The sequence below is a fragment of the Stylophora pistillata genome, chromosome 1, assembly GCF_964205215.1.
Source record: "Stylophora pistillata chromosome 1, jaStyPist1.2, whole genome shotgun sequence".
NCBI classification, from domain to species: domain Eukaryota; kingdom Metazoa; phylum Cnidaria; class Anthozoa; order Scleractinia; family Pocilloporidae; genus Stylophora; species Stylophora pistillata.
The window spans coordinates 52079113-52100988 of record NC_142519.1 but is presented as its reverse complement, the minus strand read 5'-3'; the positions used below and the strand labels follow the sequence as shown (position 1 = coordinate 52100988).

The following is a 21876-nucleotide window of genomic DNA, read 5'->3' as shown; positions in this document are numbered from 1 at the left end:
CGGCAGAGATTTTTACACATTTTAAAACTAGAATATTATAACCATGAACTACCTGCATAGTTTCAGTTCCAGAATTGGTGTACTTTTGGAGAAATTTAGACAAACGTTTTCCCTGTTTTACCCTACAGCAGAAGTGACCAAAACTGTACCAAAATAAATAATCTATTGCTGTGTTCACATCCACTCCAAGGGAAAATAGAATGCATCAAAGTAAAGATGAATGATGTCACTATGTATGGTAGAAGTACCAATCTGTAATGTTGCATGTAGCTTGAGATAGACAAATAAACATTTTACACTTCTTTTGCGATATATTTTATATGAAAATGAGACTCCAGGCCTCGAACAAACAGCCATTGTTACCATGGCAACAGGAGTGCTGCAACCTTTAACAAGGGCATTTTTGTGCATCCCCACTGAGTGCCTAACCGCATGCAAAATTTGAAGGGGGGTTGAAGATTTTCATTCCCCAAGATGTTTGATTCTTACCGATGAATAACATTTGTTTTTTGTCAAATATACTAAAAAGTTGGGCGTACCTTCGACGTTTAAGTAAAATCGGGTGATCTCCGAATTCCCTGGCACATCTCTCCAATTTACTCATCTTTTGTTGCCAAGATTCATTCGTTCTACAGCCAGAAAATTAAACAAACTAGTAGTAGTCGTAAATGAAAATCAACACAACAGCTGATTAAGTGACGTGCAGGTACCTCTTTGAATTGTCCCCATAAAATGCCCTCGTAGTGACTGTACTTTGTGCCATCTTATAAGTATGTATCCATTACGATCGTGTTTCAACTCATAGATGCTAAAACTATCAATCTACCACACGAAAACGCGAACAAAACGTGAAACCAAACTAGCCGTCTGCCTCTCGTCTACCATGTTTTTCAATATTTCGCGCGGTATACCGCTCGCCAGAATTTATGGGAAATTTTACCATATTTAGTCTCTTTTATGATCGCGGAGACTTGTGGGATAAAGAGATCAAAACGCGTGTCTTTTGCATTCCTTAGCCGGCAAAATTCGATGGAAATCCTAGTGGCGCTTGGGTTAATATAACAGTTAGAGAACATTTATAGGAATATTTGACTTTGATGTCCCTGCAAGATGTCGAAAAGGAGGTTAGATGTCGATGGAAACTCATCCAACTCGTTAACTACCGCGAAAAGGATTAAGGAGGAGTTGAGGTAGGCTGTGATACATAATTATGTAAAGGACAGCTTTCCAGTTTTGAATATCGCCGAGCTTAAATTAATCTGCAGCTGGTTTTGGTACAGAAACTTAAATAAATCTATCTCTTCGATCACAGTCTTCCTCAGGAAGGCGGTGCTCTGGAAATATTTGAATCACAGCTTAAATGGTTTAATTGTGGCCGTTTCTCGAATCTGCACAGCTGTGAAATTATTATGCAAGACGGTATTTTCCAAATCTCGAAATCATAATTGATTTCGCAGGAGGTTCCCTTGTGCTATATATACTTAAGGCCAGGAAATATCGGAAACGATTTTCTTGAATTGCTGTCTAAATTTGTTTCCGAATTGATTACTATTCGCGCGATAGAGAACACCTAAGACATCGAATTCCCCTCTCGTGGTTTTATTAACTCTATTCTGAAAACTCACGTTAGGTCGATTAAATTCATACGTCGAGGCTTCCACTGGATTAACGGGATAAAATTCTTTGCTTTAAGACAAACAAAAAATGAAAAGGACAAAAACAAAAATTAAAAAAAAAAAATCAACACATGTAGATAAGGAATTATTTTACAGTCCGAATGTCACAAGAAACTTCCAGTAATTCAGGCGATAGTTAGGTGAGACACGGAGAAATTACATACCTATGCAAGTGCTGTTGGAGCGTTTTACTTGCCTTGGATGGATAATTGTTTCTGTGGCTTTGTGTAACACATACTTGTGAGTGGCTGCTACCTTTCCATTTCTTCCTGAGGCAAGTCTTTTGTGTCAATTTACTTGGTCTTCAGCTGTTTTATTGGTAGGATATTGTAGAGGTGGATGTCACTCATTTGGTTCTCACAGTCACTTGCTGCATCTGGTAGCCTGGAATTACGTTTGCTTAAATTTACTTTTCTATTGCCTTATAAGTAGTGTTCATCACTGTGAAGTTCCTTCTCTTATCCTTAAAGTATTCCTTAGTTCATATTGTATGATTTTCATTTATTCATAGTCATTTACAAACCAAAGTGTTAGGCAACCAGCATACTGCTTTAAACATAGAAACACTTAGATGCTGAGATCCAAATCCCTGAACAATTGCATTGATTCTCTGGCATAATATATAAAATACACAAGAATTTGTAATATATAAAAAAATCAAAAAGTTTTCATACTAAAGAAATCCACATTGCTGTCTTGTAATACATGTATGTAATTGTCAAAAAGGTGTTGTAAACTGTTCATAGCATCTTAATGATTTTGTGTTATTGTATTGCAATTGGGTAAGGTTAACAAAAAATTGTAGAATCTTCAATAATGTCATTGTCATTCCGTAAAACGTCAAACCTAAACTTAAAAATGAGCTTATTGAAGTGAATTTATAAGTGCAAAGGTTGGTGCAGGTGAGTTGGTACCAGGACAGGGCTGGATACTAATGGTAGCCCACTAGCCACAGACTACAGTAGAAATTCAGTTTGAAAAGTGGTTTTTGATTTCCACTTGCCAGTTTGGCAGTAAACAAACTGAAATTATGAAAACATCTAAGATGTCACTAGTCACTTGGCTAGTAAGTTGAAAAGTTAGTGTCAAAGATGCAAGCCCTGCCAGGGAGAAATGGTTGGATACCATAGACCTACCCACCCCTTAAATCTAGAATGATTAAAAAGAAAATTTTCAATGACCTATTCTCAGAAGTATAGACCTACCTCCTGATGCATTTTGGTCTCTTTTCTGTTGGTAGTAATCCAAGCAGTCTTCGTGGAAAGATCAATCCTTCCCATGGGAAGCTATTCTCAGACAAATATTTTGACATTCTTAAGAAGAGAATCGAGCTACCAGTATGGGAATACAGAGAAAAATTCAAGGAAACCATGAAGGAAGAACAAGCTTTTGTTCTTGTTGGAGAGACTGGATCTGGTAAAACAACCCAGGTAATAGTTACATGTAGTATTTGTTTGCTTTGACAAAGGGCAAACACTTGAAACCCTTTATGGTGAGCATTTTACATTATCAACCAATCTAATAACACTAAATTATCTTGGTAGTTTATTAGAAGTTGGGTTAAATTGCCACTTGATCAGATGAGCTCTGATTGGGGAAATTCCTGGAATTAGAGACTGTAAATATTTGGAAGAATTCGGGCTTCAGTTAGGCGAAACGGATGCCTTCTACATGTAGATACTAGTTACTGTCGGTACAAATTCCAGTTGAGCTACTGTTTGAAGCTAATTGATGGAAGTGAACTAATTAGCATCAAGCCTAGGTCTGTATATAATCTTAGATCAAATCAAAGTTTATTACTTGACCCTCCTAAGGGGAAAATGCTTGCCACGTTAGGGGACAGATCATTCTCTGCTGCTGCCCCGTACTTATAGAATGCCCTGCCAGCTGAATTACGTGATATTCAATCATTTTCCATTTTTAAATGTAAGCTGAAAACTTACTTATTTATTTCGTGCAGCTTTCTCAAAGTACCCTGTCTGACAATATTACTTTTATTAGTATTACTAATTCAGTTCCTTATTAAGATCCTTATTCCTAATTAAGATCCTTATTATGTATATTCTTTATTATTCTTATTTTTAACATATGTTGTTAATATTAATGTACATGTAATAAGTTTTATAAATTTGAATTTACTGTAGTATTCTAAGTTGTCAAGCGCTGTTGATCATTGAATGAAAATAGTGCTGTAGAAGTTATTAAATTAATTAAAATTAATTAATTAATTACATTTTAACAGATTTTTATTCCTTGTTCCTTTTAAATATAGTAGGGTCTCAACTGTTGTTAGTTGTAAACTAAATGTTTACCATGCATACAAACAAAGTAAGTCTGTTCAGATTTTTGGATTGAAGAGCACCCAATCACCATTTCCTCTCAGGCAAATTTGTGTGTTTTTCTTTTTTTTTTTTTATTCTATACAGTTCCACTCTCTCTTTGCAGGGCTCAGCACTAACTTTTCAACTTCCTAGCCAAGTGGCTGGTGACATCTTAGATGTTACAACAATGTCAGTTTGTTTACTAGCCAAACTGGCTGGTGGAAACCCAAAACCACCACCCAAAACTGAATTTCTACTAGTCTGTTGCTAGTGGGCTACCATTAGTGTCCAGCCCTGCCTTGGCAGTGTAACAGACACTTTATTTTAATACTATGAAATGGTAATCATTAGGATCAACTTGTTTCTCACAATTACAGGCAGATAATACACCCAAGACCAATTATTCCTAGTCTGCGTATTGTCTTGTATGTTGCATTTTTTTGCATTACTGTAAGTGCAGTTTGTAGTGAAAAAAGAAAAGCAATTTTGACAAACTCTTTTACTTTTGTAGATTCCACAGTGGTGTCTTGAAACTCGCATTGACAAACGCAAGTGTTGTGGCTTGTATGCAGCCCAGGGGGGTTGCTGCCATGAGTGTTGCTCAGCGTGTAGCTGACGAATTGGATGTCACCATAGGTCAGGAGGTTGGGTACACAATCCGATTTGAAGATTGCACTAGTCCTCGCACTATATTAAAGTAAGGAAGAAAAAGTCAATTTCATCCTTAACTCTGTAACTTCCAAGATCTGATTGTTGATTCTTACCTCTAGCTGCTTAATAATTTATTTCCTTGTTACCATATTTATTCACTTAAGGCACAGCATTTTTGACAAGAAAATATGCTTGTTTGATCAAAATCTGCTCAAAACTTGGGGTGCATTTCATAACCAGGTATTTTCACGCAACAAAATCTTAAGATCACAATTTTTAGCAGAACTTATAATTACAAAAATGTGTGAAGAACACTACTTGTTGGTCATTAAATTTTTTAGATCTGGTGGTTATAAAAAGAACTACATGTAGGGTGGCTCTGAAAAGAGCTGTTGTGGTGGTTGTGAAAGAACTGTTTCTTATATGGCCTCCGTCAGATGACCACGAAACTAATCGCACCCAAGCAGGGCTTTTTGTTCTGATATGTAGCAAAGATTGCATGTAATCCAATCCTTTATTCCTCTGAATTAAAAAGGAATACTTCTTTTAGAATAACTTCAAAAGATTAACAACAAAAGCAAACTTTTACTGCAAAAGCAAACAAATGGAAATTTGCGTGGGTTCTTAACAGCACATGCTCAGTAACATGATATCCATGAGTACAAAACAATCGTTTGAACAAGGTTTCAAATTCCTCAAATCGTGTTTGTGTCGCTCGCTCGAAAAGTTCCTTCTCTGAATAAACAATGTGGAGATAACACTTACCCTTTTCGTCTATCCAGCCTTTTTTGTGCACTGAAACTTGCATCCTCTGTGGCGTGTTGATATTCAGTTGTCAAACTGGGAGTTTTTCGCCATTTGCTTTCACTGCCAAAGCAACTGTGAAACTTTTTCAGATCCATCACACCTTTTGTTAACTCTCAACCTTTTGGTGCATCTTGTAACCAAGTATTTTCACAAAACTTTCCATTTGGGAACTTGGCTTGACTAAGTTGCCAAGTTTGGGGTGTGTCTTATAACCGAGTGCATCTTATAACCGAATAAATACTGCAATTATTAAGTAGTTAGGAGAATTTGGTTAGGTCAAAATGAAAATCACTAGTGGGAGATAGAGCGTTAAAAAACAGGAAGGAAAAGGGTGCGAGAAAATGCAATTTAAGGTTTAAGTTTGGCCTTTAGCTCTGTCTCAGATGTCTGAACAAATGAGATAATCATTCCTGACTGTAATTTAAAGCTCATTTTAATTTGTTTCCAGGTACATGACAGATGGTATGTTGTTGCGTGAGGCTATGACTGATCCTCTACTGGATCATTATGCAGTCATTCTTCTTGATGAGGCTCATGAGAGAACTCTTGCCACTGATATTCTCATGGGTCTACTGAAAGAGGTACAGTGTGTGCATGCATCTGGAGATTTCATATTCTTACATGAACTATAGGCAACAAAACTGTTGACACATTGACCTATTGAACCCGCCCGTTACTTCATTGTCAATCTCTTTTGTCCTCACTGTAAGTTACGTGGTAATCACTTTCCCCCAAATCATTTTTCATCATCAGGCTGTAAATTACTCAGGGCTCGACAGTAATGGTAGCCCACCAGCTACAGACTAGTAGAAATTCAGTTTTGGCTAGTGGTTTTTTATTTCAACCTGCCGGTTTAACTGGTAAGCAAGCTGAAGTTGTCGTAAAATCAAAGATGTCACTAGCAACTTGGCTAGTAAGTTGAAAAGTTGGTGTCAAGCCCTGATCTTACTATTGTGAGTGGTATTTTTGCTACAAGTAGGCAACTTTGAATTAGGGAAGGGGAGCTTTCAGTGATTTGCAGTGTGGTATAGACAGTGGTGTTACTTTACACATAAGAGAACTGTTTAAGCACAAGGGGTCGGTTATTTGTACAAGGTCCAACCAAAAACTTGGTTTTAGTCAATCAAGTGGGCCTTAGGTTTCCCTTCAAATGGATCAAGTTAACTAAATACATATAAGTGTTATTTCCACTGTAAGCTTTTGACCCTCTTGACACTGTTCACAAAAATACATGTTCAGACAAATAGATAATTAATTTTGGTAATATAAACTAAGTTGAAATGTAAATTGGCCACTGTAAAGAGTTAGAAAACTGATGTTTCAAGGGTTAGCTCTTCGTCATTCACTCTGACGAAGGGCTAACACTTGAAATGGCAGCTTTATAACTCTTTGCGGTGGCCAATTTACATTTCAACTTAGTTGATATTACCAAATTACATTATTACCCCCACCAATGCGGCACCAATGCGGCACCAATGCGGCACCAATGCGGCACCAATGCAGCACCACAGTTTCTTTAGAAACTTACCCCCTTTGTTCAGATAAATGGTTTGGTGCTAAATTGAAGATAATGTAGAATGCAGTTTTGTTCAACAATGGCTAGAATTTGTTTAAATAATCAGACCGTGGTGCCTTGTAATGATGATGCTGATTGCACACATGCAGGTGACAGTGCATTGGTCCGCTGTTACACCTGTAACTTACAGGAGTTGTATAAAATGCGTCGGTTTTCTACAGGTTGTGCGACAGAGACATGACCTTAAGATCATAATCATGAGTGCCACCTTAGATGCTGGGAAATTTCAGGAATATTTTGATGAATGTCCACTCATGACAATCCCTGGACGAACACATCCTGTGGAGATCTTTTACACTCCTGAACCTGAACGAGACTACTTGGAGGCAGCCATTAGAACAGTGGTACAGATTCACACGTGTGAGGAAGTGGAGGGTGACATTTTGTTGTTTCTTACTGGGCAAGAGGTGTGTGTTCAAAGTTCTTGATGCACTGTTGAGTTTAAATTGGCATGTTTTGTTTAATCTTTAAACACCCTTTGACTCCCAAGATATCATTGGTAACTCTCTCTACTGACTGTCATACAATTTTTATGATGTCATTTAGGAGAATTTGGTATTTGATCAATTACCGTAATTTCCAGCCATTTACCTGCAGGGCCAATTATTGCATACAATGAAAAAAAAAAAAAACAGATTACCCGCACTGGTGGATAACCTACACCTTAAAAGCTAAGGAAATTTGTACAAAACTACTTGACAGAATGCAAATTCATGGCCACATTTTGTGTGACGATCATTCGGCACCGTGTTGATTTGTTGATTTCTCAAAAAAATCGATATCTCCGGTTCTACTGGGCTTAACAAGTCCCTAAAGCAGGAAAATTCTCTACAGCTCAAGCTAGTGTTGACTGGAAATTTGTCACTGATGTGCCAGTTATCCTTGGTTTATTTTTGTCACCATCAAGGTTTTGTTTACATGCATGCAGATAGTAACTTGTTCGTCGCGCAACTAATTGTGCGTGAAATAAACTTGATTGGGCATCATATTTTCATGCTGCTTTGTGGCACTTCTAATACAATAAAATTCACCTGAGAGGTGGAAATGCAGGTAGGTGAGAATTTTTTTCAATTCAACCGCCAGTAGATTTCAAAATTGTCACATAACCCGCACCTCCCTATTACCCACAGTGGCATGTGTTAAAGGAAAAATCAACAGATTACCCGCGGGTAAACGTCAGGAAATTACAGTAATAATCCCCTGATTGATATTTTTTCTTTATTCTCATCACTTGTCTTCTTGATATTGTATTGTCTTTGTAAGGAGAAATTCTGTCTTGGTCCCTCGTGGGAGTTAAAGAGTTAATTAAACTCCTAAGAGTGATAAGCATCTAATTCTCCCAACAATGTCACCCCTGAATCAAACAATTAAGGTCACGAGAATATTTAAAATGACCACAACTTAGAAAGCTCTTGATTGTTCAGAAAATATTCTCCATGTCAGCACCTTAGGAAATGTATAAGAGAAAAAGAATGCCGATGTAAGGAGGTAGTGGGTTAAAGGTGCTCAAATTTCAACATCTAAATTGCATTTACTTTCAAAAATTCTTTGATTAGAATGACTGCAGAGTTGATTAACATGAGGCCTGAAATTAACAAAAAAATCTTTTATCAGCTTTTCGTGTGTAATTGGCAAAAGTGGTGCAAGTAGATGACTTTTAGTTGCCACTTTTTTAAACTAGAACTTAAAGTCCACCTAACCCCTAAATTTTTTTTGTTTTAAAAAAATCTTAATGCTTTGGTGAGTATCTCTTCAAAAAAATTTTTGGATTTGGTCAAATCCTTAAATTTTTGTGCCCCGTTGAAGTACAGAAAATTGCATTAAAATCACCGCCATTTTGACTCACTACTGCATTTCAAGGATCAAGAGTATGGCGACTAATGTGACGTCACTTCGAGAACCCAACAATCTGTATTTCCCACCATTTTGCACAGTTTACTGGTTATATTTGGAAGGTTAGATCGACATTGGTTGCAAATATGCCGCAGAATGAATCTGGTGCTAGAATGGCTTTCGCAGGTGGACAACTGGCAGAGAATTCCTTGAGCGTCTTCTCGAAGTGATGTCACAAGTCTACTCTGCCCAGATCCTCATTTACGTGGTCGTGGTCCATTTGGATCTCGATTTCAACAGGGCATAAAAAAAATGTGGATTTAACCAAATCCAACAATTTTTTGGAAGAAATACTCACCAAAGCAGGAAGATTTGAAGGACCATTCATTCCTGAATGACATTTTGCAACAAATACGAGTATTGTAGTAATTTTTTGCAGTTTGTATAATATTTTAAACAAAGTTAAACTAAGTTAAAAGAAGCCTTTCAACATTATACTTTATTCTCTCCATTCAGGAAACTGAAGAAGCATGTAAGAGACTGAAGAAGGAAATTGATAACCTGGGACCTGAAGTAGGCGAGCTGTGCTGCATCCCTCTGTATTAAACTCTTCCTCCACAGCAGCAGCAGCGCATCTTTGACGCTCTTCCAGCAAAACGCCTTAATGGTGCCATTGGCCACAAGTGTGTGGTGTCTACCAACATTGCTGAAACATCTCTTACCATTGATGGTGTGGTGTTTGTTATAGATCCTGGATTTTCCAAGCAGAAGGTCTGTCTTACTTCAGTATTTGATCACTGTCTACTTTTCGCAAAGTATTTTACCGTTTTTCTTGTTTCTTAACAAGCATGGGACAAAGTAAACGTTCTGAGTTTCCTTAAGGAATCCAACCCCAGACCATTGGATTCAGTGTGCAGGTTCAATTCCTCATGGCGTCTCAGAACTTTTTCTCTGTCCCATGTTTGTGACAAGATCAAAAAATAGATAATAATAATAATATAATAATAATAATAATAAAATAATAATAATAATAAAATAATAATAATAATAATAATAATAATAATAATAATAATAATAATAATAATAATAATAATAATAACAACTTTATTTATCCCAGTAGGAAAAAACTGGTCAGTCAGTCAACAAAGGTTGATGGCCTGGTAATAATCGGTGACCAGCAATATATGAGTATATAAGAATATTAACATTAAAAACAATGGCCTACAATAATGACAGAAATCCTAATGAAGAACTAAGCATTGATCTTACAAATATGATCAGCCTTATCCTTAATCATTAAGTAGGTAAAAGTTATGACCTTAAACTTACACTTAAACTGACCTTAAACTTAAACTTACCTGCTTTTTCTTACAAAGCTCAAAAATCTACATCTTCTAATTCTGCATATATTTTATTGTTCCTTATCAAGGTTGACTGAGTGTAAAGTCATTGTGTCTTTGGTTTGTCTATAATAGGTGTACAATCCCCATTTCCATGTACAGTCACTGTTAGTTTCTGCTATATCAAAAGCCAGTTCCCAGCAGAGAGCTGGCCGTGCTGGTCGTACACATCCTGGCAAGTGTTTCAGATTGTACGCAGAGAAAGCTTATCAAACTGAAACTGAAATGCAAGACAATACCAACCCTGAAATCCAGAGGTCCAACCTTGGTACTGTGGTGCCACAGCTGAAAAAGTTGGGCATTGACAACTTGGTGCATACTGACTTCATGGATCATCCTGGTAGGTTCAGTGCTTGTGAGCGAGCTGGTAAATGTGTATTAACCCTTGATTTGTGGTGATTCCCAGAAGTGTCATTTCCTAGGGAATAGCTCAAAGTCTTGAAAGTAAAAGGTTGCGTACAAACCAAACAAAGAAAGCTAAGATTTCATTCTTTTTCGTCAGTTTGATAGCACCAGAAACTTTGATGAGAGCACTTGAACTGCTGAACCATCTTGGTGCCCTTGATGACAATGGAGACCTCACATCACTGGGCTCCATGATGGCAGAGTTTCCACTCGACCCTCAACTTGCCAAGATGGTGATTGCCAGTTGTGACCATAACTGTTCTAATGAAATTCTCTCCGTTACTGCCATGTTATCAGGTATACAGATATCAAGTCAACCTGTTGATTTACTTAAAAATACTTTTTGATAAATTGTTATCATTATAATTCATTAATGATCCTGCCTCTGTCTGTTAGTTCCGCAGGTGTTTCTGAGACCAAATGAAGCTAAGAAGGCAGCTGATGAAGCTAAGATGAAGTTTGCTCACATTGATGGAGACCACCTGACCTTACTGAATGTTTACCATGCATACAAACAAAGTGAGTTTGACTTGTAACCGGTACTTACATTGTATGCCAAGCTTTCTGGTGTTATTGTGTGTGCATTCTTAACTAAAAAAACACCTACTAATCTTGTCCCTTTAGTCCTTTCTGTACATTATGGAACCTTGTTTTTTTTTTTTCCTCCTTGGGGAAGATTTCAGTTTAAACCTTTCATTGCCAAGATCTCATTTATAATTCTTCTCACTGTCTGCCACACAATTCTTGTAATGTTAGTTTGGAGAATTTGGTATTGGATCAACTCATTGGATTCTCTATTCTCATCACTTGTCTGCTTGTTATTGTATTGAAGTTGTAAGCCGAGAAATTCTGTCTTGGTCACTCATGGGAGTCAAAGGATTAAACTTATTTGCAGACAATCTGACAATTCAGGTTCATGAGTAACATGGCATTTACCAGTATAATGTAACTCTTTGTTTGAGTTCTAGTGCAGAAGTTGGAGCAGTTTTCTTTCTGCAGTCTCCAGGGATTTTGTGGTAGTTTTAGACAAGATTAGCCAAAATGTCTTCTTATCCTTCTGCTGATCTAATCAGGGTTTACAAGGACTAAGAAAGGGAACTCACTTTTGGTTGTGAGATTTGCCAGCCTTGGAAAGGGTACTTTGCTATTTGTAGGCTGGTTTGACACAGTCAAAGCCCAAAGATGTCCCAGGCTATTTCAAACAAAACTTTTTTATCCTTATTTTTAGACCATGAAGATGCACAGTGGTGTTATGATAATTTTATCCAACATCGTACGCTCAAATCGGCTGATAATGTGAGACAGCAACTTACCAGGATCATGGACAGGTTCAACTTTGCACGACGTAGCACTGACTTCAACAGACTCATGTGTGTTTGAAATTACATCAGCAATTTGGACAGTGTAAAATTATGTTTGGCCACAAACAGGTTCTCTTTTGATGCTGCCAACTCGTGTACAAGTACTTTGAGTACAGAATGCCCTACCAAAATGAAGAGTGGTGAGAAATGGCATTTGTTCCCCAAACTAATGCAGTGATCTAATTTGAAGTACTTCAGACACTGACCATTAAATCGGTAAATCCTACCTACCCACGCACCCATCCCTCCCACTTTACTGTTCTGATGAGTAGGTGGCTCATTTGGAGAGGTCTGGACACTACCTGACTGTCAAAGACAACCAGGTGAGACATTACCTACCTATTCCCTTTACTTACAGCACGAAATTTCTGTATCTATAGGTTATATAGTAATAGCGCAACGTTGATTAAGCCCTGTTTTCATAATTATGCTGGGAAAATCCAAGCCAATCAGCAATTTCACTGTTTCCCAACTGTCCCAGATTTTGCTAATAATTATACTAGGAGATTGACGGATGTCTTTGCCAGATTCTTGGGTACACCATTTTTCTTTGTGATGAGGGGGTACTGAAGCTAAGCAACTAGAGGACTGGTAACAAGCTAAACTACTGACATCACTGACAGCAAAAAAAGAACTTGTCATTGTGTAGGATCACCGAAGCATCATACTGAGAGCAGATAACTCCATGGGAAGGAAACCTCAAAATGTGTGGCTTCATAGCTCAGTTGTCAGTAGGGCCAAATAGTACCTGGGAGCCATGGGATTAAATCCCATCAGTCTGAGGTTTTTCCAGGCTTCTTTTCAGCAATTCTTAAAACTCCAATACAACTGCAAGGATTATACCCTTGCTTGATTTTTATCCGCAGGTCAATTGAAATTTACTTCACCATAATTATTATTTTATCAACCATTAGGTTGTACAACCGCATCTATCAACTTGTTTGGATCACAAGCTTGAGTGAGTGTAGTACAATAAGTTTGTTTTGACCACCAAGAGCTACATTCGGACCTGTACAGACAGAAAGGTTGACCAGTAAGGTTAGTGGTACTCAAGGGTTTCTTGAGTGTATTGTTTTGGGGTGTTTACACAATAACCCTTTGTGACTGATCTGTGAAATGTTGTCACGAGCGCAACAAAAACAAATTCAACTAAATCTTGGTCAACTGTGATCTCCGGCAATTGATGATGTTACATGTATCTCTGTTTTCATCAAGACCTACTAGGAGGATCTAGTTTCTTTTTTGCCCATTTTTTAGGTCAGGTGTCATGTTTGTATAAGGTACAAGACCTGTTACAACTGTATCAAGCAAGATGACTTTATTAATCACGCATCAAGCTTTTTTTTATGGTGGCTCACTTATTGCACCATGAAGAAGACCTTCTGCTGTAGTGTCAGTCTGTTTAACAATTAGATTCCATGTCGCCATGCATCTGTTCTGTTATAGGTGACAGATGAAGTCAAAATAGTGGTACGAACAAAGAGAGGAGCACTTGGCACTGCTGAGTGTAACTGAATGTTCTTACCACAATTTCACATCTTCTGTGATCTATTATTGAAAACTAACACTGCAACATGAATTCTGTCTGTTTTGTATAATAATCAAGTAAAAAACTTTCAATTATGCTGTGGTGAATGTATCTGCCCTCCAATAGACCAATCATAGATCAGCTTACTACATGAACAACAAGATGTAGCATTATTGCAGTAGGCTTGACACAGGAGTGCATGAGAACAGTGGATAGAATCAATTAAGCCTACAATGCATAACAGACCTTTTGGAAACTTCTGGAGAACCTATGAACCTCTTGAATGACTATTCTAAGACATTTTAAGAAAGCTTCCTGCTTGATTTTTGTATAGTTTGGTGAAGATTGCACCCCAGTACTATGACCCTGTGTGAAGCCAAGCGTGTCATGGAAAGGATTATAGAGAGGTTACAGAAGAACAGATAAAACCTCAAATGAACTGTGGGCAACCTCATTAAGAAAAAAAATAAAACATGTGAAAGAAAGAACTTGTAAAAAGCCTTAATGCTAAGAAAACCATGCCATCATCTTGATTTGGTTCTTTCTAACTTGAAAGTAAAACTGGATATGCTTCTGTTTTTCCTCTGTTTGCTTCCTGAGATCTTTCCTCGGAAGTTTTTTCAGCTAATGACATAGAAACAGTAACATTCAAGAAAAGACTCCTAGGCCATCCAAGCATGTTAAACAGTTTGCAGCTCCAAATAAAACCTGCTCCCTAAATCCTTTAATTGCTGATTTGTAACTTGTTGCTGTACATAGCTTTCAATCGCTTTCAATGTCTTTGTAATGTTAACTTTGAAACTCCAGAGAATGATTTAACTTCTCCTTTTCAGCTGCTTTAAATATTCTTGTACATCAGTAAAGTGTTTTCATCCATTAGTTAAGTTATTCCCTTTACCTGTTTTCTGATAGTAGTGGAGATAATGTGGCAAGAAGAAGTTGCATGTTCATTACCTCTTGGCATTCACGGGTGAAGTAATCAGCATGCATCTGAGTTCTACAAACTGGCTTGATTTGCTGGTCAGGGATCTTTAACCGAAATTTTTCCCACTCCTTGGTACATGAAACAATTGAAAAATTGCTTAATAAAATCCAAGGAACACACTTTCGTTGTGTTGTTATTTTCAACTGTTTAAAAGTAAGACCTTTGGGAAAACCTCAGATATCTTCAAGTAATTTTAGCAGCTGTTACTGATTTTCACCAATGCTTTGCGCCACACATTTTGCCAGACATTGAACATTGAATGTGGCAAATCGCAGACACGTTTATTTAGCACTTCGGCCCCGGAAACGGAGGAACACATTAAATAAGCGAAAAACATCCGCCGGAAGTACAAAGTAGCGCCTTTGGGGCCCCGACAGGGAATACAATTTTTTACACTAAGCCTGTTATGGACATAGTTTTATTTTACATTTACTTCTCTTTTCGTTAATGATACGAATAAACGACGTTCAGAGCAACCTGTAAACTGCGCAGTAATTAAACGCAAAATCATTAAAATATTGTAGCAAGTTATTCTTTTTTTTCGAGATATGAAACTTTGCTGCAATTAAAATTGATTTACTTCATGAATATTATTTATTAGATTACCCTTACATGGAATCATAGACAATTTCCCTCAAAAACAAAATTAGACTCAAAATAACCGCAAGACAAATCGTAAGGTTACCATAAGCATAAACAACAGCTGAGCTCCCCTTAAAGTAAATATCTAAATTGAAACTTACCCTCGACAACAAGACTAATGTTAATCCTCTTCAACTGACCTTGTTCGTTCACCTCGCAACTGTAGTTTGTATTCTTTTCTGTTCAGTAACTTTGATTCGGAGTCGCACACTAGTGCTGTTTTGTACAACAGTACCATTCATTCTCCAGACAATACGAAGAGCCGGTCCACCTTCCGCCGGGCACCATAAAGATGAAGAATGGTTGAGCAGGACAAACTGAGTCTTTGCGACTTCTTTTAGGCTTGTAGGAACTAAGCACAAACACAAAACTAATGAGACATCGAAATCTGTACACCTAAAACTATATATCTTCATCTTCCTACACCGACAATCGAGTGTAAGACTCGGTGTCTAAAGTTAAGTACATCTACGCAAAATCGTTACTAGGGTAACATATCTTAATCTGTACGAAGGAAAGTAAGCACCCAAACATCATTCTTTATCTAGAAGCTGGATTAAAGTTTTCAAATAAGCGGAGTTAAAGACCTGCGCATAAAAAAAAATCCTTGCAGAATTTAATCGCGCGAAATTTATTACCACATAGAAAATCTAAAACACAGAAAAAAGTGATTTACATGTAATAACAACAACATTTATACAGGATATGTATCAACAAATATACAAATTATAAACTACTCTTCCTGTAATTAATTATACAAATAAGAAAACGAAAAAAATTAAACTTGAAAATTCTGAGTGACCTGTTTCATTCCTTACTTTTCGCTCATATCTTGAATCCCATTGAAACCAGTATCTATGCTGAGGTGAAAATCTTAACCACATGTTATGTCCACTGGATCACCGAGTAAAATGAGGAGTGTTCCTTCCACAAAATACACCCAGTAGATTGGCAGACTGATTATAACCATCACGGATCTCAACATACTCCTCATCGGCATAAGGTGCTCCGGGCGGAAAAAAGGACTTATAGATGCCAATTCTTATTTTCACATTGGTGTAGACCTCTGTGATTATTGCAACTATTTAAAAGAACATAGTTTCATGGAGTAAAAGTGATCACACTTTGTACATTAAATAATTAACTGATGACTGTTTATCTCGCTTTCAAGCCTCTGTTATCGTGAACGTAAACGATAATGTAAACTCTTCATAAACTCTGAGATTAGCCTCATAGAGAAATTTTCCCTGTACTTTTCTAATGCACCTGTAATATGACAGGAATTTATTCTTCATAAATCAATGAGCAAGTCAAACTCCTACGTCAGTAATTAACAACTGTTTCTTCTGCAAGAAGCAAAGAACTGGAACGTTTAAGAGCTTGGTTTGAATCAGTTTTACAGACAATTCTCCTTTCGATGGACATATAGAGGCATGTTACCCTTACACGAGCCGTCTGAGCTGTTTTTAAGGTATCCACAACAGCTTGCATCCATTCTACGAGCATTGAGTCCAACTGTAGGGGATAAGAAAGATACACTGTAAGGTACAGTGTTTTCAGTTTCAAATGAAATAAACTGCGTAATCAGGTTATCGTAAATAATTGTAGCACTGCATTACACTAACTTCAGTTGCCGCGAATAGTTTTCACTCGCGAGTAGCGAGTGTACCATGATTGGCAAAGTGGCGGTTCGCCTTTAAAGTCATGTTACATAATTTCTTGTCAACGAACACGAGCAATAACTTGAAAAAAGAACACGAGCGCTTTTTTGGACAAAAAACAATAACAAGAGCGCTCTTTTTGACAAAAAAAAAAAACCAACAAATAAACAAACAAAACAAACAAAACAAAACAAAAAGGCAAGTTAAATAAATAATATAACCTTACCAGTATGAAAACAAAAACAACTGATGTCATGAAACCCGTTTTACAAAAATCGATAAAATTAATAATTAAGTTCACATGACCTCGATGCGAAATTAAAAGAAACCAAAAAACTGTTGTCACTTACAAAACCATAAATTTTACAAGTGATCCCAGGGCTCTGGGTGAATCTGAAGTGATTATTCAAGAAGCTCATAGTTAGTAGAGGGGACTGGTTAGGAGACCCAGCGAACTTCAAAGGGACATGCCTTTGTTAAAGTTTATTCGAGTCACGCTCTGATGAACGTACACAGAATCGAAACATCTACAGAGCATTCACTGACAAATTCGAAGCATGGCAGGATACTTTCCAAGTTTCTATAGCTTTTAAGGCGTAAAACTCATTTTTTGAGGACAGCTTACTTCATGTGATGCCAGGGGATAACTGTGCGGTGTTTGGATGCGGTTTATCCAGACGATCGAGAAGAATCAGCATACGGAAGTTGCCTACAGCAAAGAACGAAGAGTCCAGAAAATGGCGGGAAGCCTGGCTTCACGAAATAACCAAAACGCGAGGAATGGATCAGAGCTTCAGAGCATAATCAAAGTGCGACAGGGTTTATACATGCGAGAAGCATTCCAAACCCAAGGATGTGCAAATATGTAAGTATAAGCGTTATCTACCTTAGTAACAGCTGAAGTAATGTTTGTTTAAAATCGAAAAGTTCAGCTCGATCGGGTCCTGCGTCTTGTTCGTTCATGTTCGAGAATTTGATAATAATCTTTGCTTCTTTTACAGTTCAATCGGCGAAAGTGACAAGAAAGAAGCCTAGATTTGATGCATTGCCTATTCTTAATATGCCTCAAAGAAGTCACGAATTGTTGACACCGACACCGCGACCAGCAAGAACGATCATGAAAGACCTAGACGCACACATCAACACTAGTTGCTATGAAACATTTTCCGAATTTTGTAAGCGGGTTACATGTCTGAAATCTTTAAATGAGTGGACCTCTAAGATGTTTCCCTATAAAGCCATATTCAAGAAGAAAGTTGAGCCCTATCTTCTGCCTGAGTTCGAAGTAATTGAGGACGATAGCCTTGCTTTTACCGTGAAAGTGTTGGGATGTTACCTGGTTGAAGACCATCCACTGTACCTCAGATTTTGTCGCACCGTATGAAACGTAACTTTGTCAGCCCTGGTCAAAGAATTAAACGACTACACTTTCTGTAAAGGTGTTGATGCTTCTGAAATTACGATCAAACTGTGCCACCATGTTATTCCTATAGATTCTACAAAGGAAGACGAGGGAGGACAGCAGTTTGCACACAATTTCTCTCTGAACATCACTTTGGATTTCGCCGCAATCGCTCGGCGGAATTAACAGTAACTCTCTTTACAGACTTCATCCGGAAGGAAGCGGATGGAGGTAAAGCTAGAGGAGCGATCTTCATTTACTTATCTAAAGCGTTTGACACCATCAGCCATTCCGTTTTGTTAGAAAAACTGTCTCGCTACGGACTATTTATTCCTCCGAAACCAGATCGCTCAATTCAAGAGAGTATTGTCAGAACCTAACCCTGTTTTCACAGGTGTTCCCCAAGGAAGTATTCTCGGGCCGTTATTGTTTTTAGTTCATTTTAATCATGTCCACAAGCCGCTCCGCTATTGTAAGATTATCACCTACGCAAATGACTCAGTAATTTTCGCATCCTCGAAAGACTTGGATATTATTCAACACAACCTCAGCGAAGACATCAATAGCCTCGCCTCCTGGTTTCGAGATAACGAGCCTACCATTAGTCTCAAAAAAGGAAAAACTGAAGTAATGCTATTCGGAACAGCAAAAAGATTAAGTGGTTTTGATGGCAAAGAACTAAACCTCTCCGTAAATGGATCTCGCATCGACACGACTACAAATTAAAAGTACCTATGTGTCTATCTGGACCCTACATTGAATCTCGACAAGCACTTTTACAAAACATACAAGAAATCTGCAGCAAGAGTGAATTTATTACGAAGAATCCGTTCTAACACTGACACCTTAAGCGCTGAACGAATCTACGGAGCAATGATAATGCCCATATTCACTTACTGCAGTCAAATTACGCTTGGTTGGTCAGAGACACGAAGGTGCCAAATAAGAAACCTGGAACAACGTAGTCACAGGATTATTCTGCAAAACTCAAAATGTCCTAACTGTGAACTCCATCTACCCACAATTGAAAATGTTTTAAAGAAAAAGGCTTGTTTATTTGTTTTTGATTGCCTAAAAGGCAATGTTTGTATTCCTTTCAAAGAATATTTTAAATTGTTAAACCGCGATTTTAATACGAGGAACAGAGTGACCACCGTTGCTCTGTCGAAAGTGAGACTTGACTTTGCTCGGAAAAGTTTTTATTTTTTAGGAGCTTCAGCTTAAGTTTTTTACCTTTAAAAATCAAGCAAATTAGCAGTAGGGTACCATCTAGGGAGTCTTTAGATCATTTTTTTTGTTAGGGCATTTAGTTAGTTGCGTAGTCATTCTTATCTTATTCTTATATTTTTATCCTTATATTATGTTATAAGGACAGGACCCCATTGATAACAGTGCTTCTGCACTGAAGGGCTATCCTGTATAAATATTCGTTATTATTACTATTATTATTATTACAAATGAAGTTGGAGATCCCATGGATGTTTGTTTTTAATATGCGACATAGATGACTCTGTTTGTACTGCTTGCTCTAAGTACCAGACTTCAGCAAATAATTCCATGAAGGCCAAACAGAATAGACACCTGCGCATGTCAAAGCACCTGTATCCAAAACAGACCCTGAAAGAGTAAAATTGACTTTGCAAAACCAGAAATTAAAATGTGCACAGCTGGAAAATGAGCTCAAAGAAATGAGGACAGAACTATCGAAATCAAACATTGAGGTTGATGACAAATTAAATGATGACTTGATTAAACTGATCATGGATTCTTCAAGAGCCAAAATTACACCTTTTATGAACTTATCGCATTCCTGAAACTTTCACCTCTCATCTTTGTAAAAACTAAAATATTTTTTAATCGTTGCCGGGATTTTCCAAGGATAAAATATCTTTAAAACCGACGTTTCGACCAGTTTTACTGGTCTTCTTCAAGTTGTTTAAAATGTTGTCACTATGGCGGATTGTTTAGTCTTTTAGCTTGGTGACCGCACTTGATTTCTTGATCATTATACGACGTTTAAACGATGTCAAATTGCGCGGGAAATGTAGTCTGAGGTCTCTCAAGTACTTCTACTTTTGCGATAATTCACTGCCTATTACAGTCTTTTTTCTTGATCAAAGAATGAGTTTAGTGGGGAGGAGCGTTGCGTGACGAGACTAAAAAACGGCTGCGAGGGAGACTACCAGTCCCCTGGCACTTTGTTAAATCGAGGTTCCACTTAAGGTGTAATTAGGCTCAAATGAAAAATTGTAGAGGAAGCATGATCATTTTTTGGTCTGGTTGACCAAGGACAAGAATAAACAGAACAATATTGTAAGAGATAAACACAGATGTTGTTGTCATTAGTAAACTTGGAAAAAAATTAGTAAAGGAATCAATTTTTTAATTAATTCAGTGAGCTGTTGCAGCTGAAACATACATGCGAGTCAGTAGACTAGTTGTTTAACACATGTCATGGTCTTTTTAATTGTTTTCCACTGCTACATTTGAAAATCATTTCTTTCAGCTGACTATACATGTATACGTCATCACCATTTTAGCAAGAGTTATTCGAGGCTTGGTGCTCATGACTATTGTAAATGCGTGACTTTAATTGCGTGACTTGAAGTTTGCGTAACATTTCAGTTACAGTTGGCCTTTGTGCCACTTCAGCCTTTCGGATAGTTTTTCTCTCTTTAGTTGTTGCATCGTACACTCCTTTACTGTTCACTGTTCATGTCCGGCGTCCATCCTAAGTTTACCTCTTAAGTTTTGGTTTCAAGCCACCGGCGTGTAGGGACCGATATGTAAGCTGCATTCGTTTGTTTTCACTTTTGTAGCTTGCCCGATTTATGCAAGGTAGCGTTTTTCTTGATCTGATTTTATGCTTTGTGTGTGTGTTATTTACTCGCCGCCGTCGTATCGTCTAGCGGCTGTTTCTAGTCATAATTTTCCTTTATCTCGTTTCGAGCAAGCTCTTTCATCCTTATTTGTATATATATTTTGTGTTTGCCGTGGTACTTAGTTCATTTATTAGTTCTTTTCATTATGTTAGATTTATTTACGCTGTTAAGTCGCCACGTGTTTTAATTGAGTACAATCGATTATACAAGTCTCCTTTTTTAATTCGCCTACAGTTTACGAAATTGATTAAAAGATAAGTCTCCGTAACATATCCCCTGGCTTGGTTGCTATTTTCTCCGGTGGCGATTTTCTCGGCGCTTCATTCGGCCTTGATGTTCGTTTGCCGCTACAACTATGTTAAGGATTTCTACAGTTTTGAAAGGAAATTAACTAAAGAAATGATCACTGTGGAAGACACAGAAGGTGTCGTAAACATAACATCTATAAAGTAGAATGCGAGTCGAATGGTTAAAATTATTAAGCCATGTTTCCTCGTGGAAACCAAGAAAAAGATTAGCTTTAGTATTGTGGATTCTGCTAACAACTCGATTGATTTAAAACTCAAAGAAGCTTTTTATATAAATAAGATCGAACCTGAACTTAACAAACAATTACAGCATTATAAGACTTTCCTAGCGTTTTAGTTCACACCTTTGATGTTTGGTGTCACGTTGCAATTAGTACCCGCTTTTGTATTACATCATAATGTAAATATTTTATTCATCTACTTGTCTGTTATATAATT

The 21876-nt window shown here is 37.4% G+C and overlaps 2 pseudogenes across 1 annotated transcript; both read left to right on the top strand.

Moving 5' to 3' along the window:
• Positions 1-990: 990 nt before the first annotated feature.
• On the top strand, positions 991-14667 carry LOC148743027 (putative pre-mRNA-splicing factor ATP-dependent RNA helicase PRP1; annotated as a pseudogene). Its single transcript, XR_016002105.1, has 13 exons — positions 991-1190; positions 2917-3106; positions 4509-4694; positions 5904-6036; positions 7193-7438; positions 9381-9635; positions 10340-10604; positions 10775-10966; positions 11066-11188; positions 11898-12112; positions 12303-12353; positions 12945-13063; positions 13893-14667. The product of XR_016002105.1 is annotated as a putative pre-mRNA-splicing factor ATP-dependent RNA helicase PRP1 (transcript).
• Positions 14668-17479: 2812 nt separating this feature from the next.
• On the top strand, positions 17480-18434 carry LOC148743026 (uncharacterized; annotated as a pseudogene).
• Positions 18435-21876: the final 3442 nt, after the last annotated feature.